The sequence below is a fragment of the Triticum aestivum genome, chromosome 5D, assembly GCF_018294505.1.
Source record: "Triticum aestivum cultivar Chinese Spring chromosome 5D, IWGSC CS RefSeq v2.1, whole genome shotgun sequence".
Classification (NCBI taxonomy): Eukaryota; Viridiplantae; Streptophyta; class Magnoliopsida; order Poales; family Poaceae; genus Triticum; species Triticum aestivum.
In genome coordinates this window covers 163348598-163351323 of record NC_057808.1, presented here as the reverse complement: position 1 = coordinate 163351323, position 2726 = coordinate 163348598, and positions in this window count along the sequence as shown.

Here is a 2726-nt window from a genome sequence, read left to right as displayed (position 1 = left end):
GTTCCTAATATCTTTGAGAACCATCACGTCAATGACGCTGGCGAAAAGATTGTCTGTCGGGCTGTGGACATACGAGAGTTGATCAATAAGAAGCCAACGTTCGAGGACACTGGGGGGAATTGCGATTCAGACTGATACACATGGTGAAGATGTTAACCATGCTGTTGCGGATGATGATTAGATTGCTTTTGTCATATTTGCCTGTCAGAAGACGTTTTTTATCTACTATGTGAAATTGTGTTTTCTATGACAACAGAAACCTGATGAAGTTGTTGTTTAGTATTTTGCTGCGAGAACATCACTTATTATGTATGTTCGTTTGGTGGTGATTGTATGAGGACTAAAACATGATGATACTGTTGTTTAGTTGTACTCATATTTGGCTGTGAAACTTGTATTTGATGACATAGTTTGCTATTGGATTGCAATTTGCTCGACATCTTCGAATGGGAACAAAGCTGACCCAACAGGGCCTCTGCTAATTTATTTATTTATTAGCAAAAGGGCATGTGCTATTTATTTATTTATGAGCAAAAGGGGATACCCCTCGATTTTCGTCAATAGAAATCATTAGATGTTCACAACACTATGCCCAGCTTACTAAACAAGTTTCATTCATTACTAGTTTCAGCAAAGTGCTTATGTTATAGCCACTGAATACATCATAAGTGCTACATACACTTCAAATAAAGAGACAAGCATCCAACAGAGCACATCGATTTAGCCATTATCTTCACAAGCTCTTTCATCTCCTCATTGCGATCAAGGTCGTTCAGCAACTGTTGCTTGGCCATGATCAGAAGAACTGCATATTTAACCTTCTGCTCTGCATCTTCCTCTTCTGTCGTTCATTCAATTACTTGTCCAACACCCCAACCTGATGGTATTGGGATTGCTCGGCTAACCAAATAATCAGCATAGTTGCATTCCCCCACATCAGCAACTTCCTAGAAATACAAATCACACGAATCTTCCTTTTTCTGCACGATTCAAATTGGAATATCATCAACCAAACTATTAAAAAAATCAGCAACTGAAAGCAGCGGAACAACATTTAAACATATTATTACCCCATGATTCGGGTATTTGTAGAAGACGCAGCGAGGGTTGAGGATTGTGGTTGAGACGCGAGGGATGACTCTGCGTGATTTGCAACAATGTCACCACACCAACGGCAGCGGGTTGCTTTGAGCAACCGGTTGCGGTGAGTGTGCCGGCAGGGGTGTGATGAGACCCACAAGCGATGGTATGGGTGGCGACTTGGCGCATATCTGGTTGTGGCCTGCTGAATAGCAGGTGGACGAGTCGCCAGCGGACATGGTTGCTGCGGCAAGAGCTTCTGATGCTAGGTAGAGTAAGTAGAGAAGAAGAGAAGCGAATGTTGGATATGTCAGTTTCATTACTTGAAGAGTAGCATAGCACCATATATAGTCATAGTCTAGGTTTGGATACGAACCAGTAACAGGAGCACGTCTCTCTTTTTTCTAAAACTCAACAACGTCTCTTTAATGGTACACTAGCTTGTTCTGTACGCCTTCTCAAGTCTTTGATTTTCTTTCTCTCTTTTTGCAAGGAAGGAAGGAGGAGAAAATTGAGGGTTCCTGGGACTCGAACCCAAGACCTCTCGGTTGAAAACCAAGGGTGCTAGTCACTTATGTGGTGAACGTTCCCTAGGAGGAGGATGGAAGACGAACGCATTTTCCTCAAAGTTTTAGTTGCGACGCAAGATCAAACGGTCACAGTTTCGGAAATGTTATCTGGCGAACGAGCCCAGTTTTTTCTTTTCTTCCTATATATAAAAAAATATGCTACTTGGTGTCGGCTTAGTCAACAAACAATTGTGCCGACCTTGATCGTTGGATTGACATTCAACGTCTATCGTGTTTCTTCAGTCTCTTCTTCCTCCAGCCGCCAAAGCCAAACCAGCACCGGCAGGACCGCCCGCTCCCGCCTCCCATGGCTGGCTGTGCTGCCGCGCACGCATCATGGCCACTTCGCACCCTAAAACTCTGCACATCTTCCCCGGCTCCTGTTTGTTCCTGTCTGAGGCCTCACAATCATCCTCCACCTTGGTTCGCTCGCTGCTGCGGCGCCCTCCGGTGTTGTCAACATGGTCAACAACTGAGAGGAATAAGGAGATGACTGTACATGGTGAGGATGACAGTAGGGACCCACCATGATCATGGTAGTAGGCAAGCAAGTGCCTCCTTTATTACAAGAAAAAAAGGGTTCCTCCTGATGGTTTTCTGACATCTGGGTCGCACACCACTGTCGACGTAGTCAATAAGCGAGATAACTGCACATGGAGCGGCAGACACCCGGGACCCAGCAACATGCACAACATTTTATTTTTTATTTTTGTTTCGGCACGGAGAAGGAAATAAACTGGGTTGTGCGAGTGCTGTGGCCCATCTAGCCCAGTCTTTTATTTCATATGTTTACCACATGACCAGCCCGGTTTTTTTTTCTTTCTGAAAATGGCTAGCCCAGCTAGTTTGTTATTTGCAGAATAAACAACGTAGGCCTACTTGCTTTTCTACACCCTGCTGGGCCAGAAATCATTCAAGACGAGGAGGGATGCGTTCGGGCTTGCCCAGAAAATGGGCTATAAGTAATAAGAAATGGGCTATATGTAATGAGAAATGGGTTGTAAAATGAAAAAATACAGCAAACAGGCAATTAGTTCAAAAACACTTTATGCTTTCGGATTTTGATATTTTAAATTT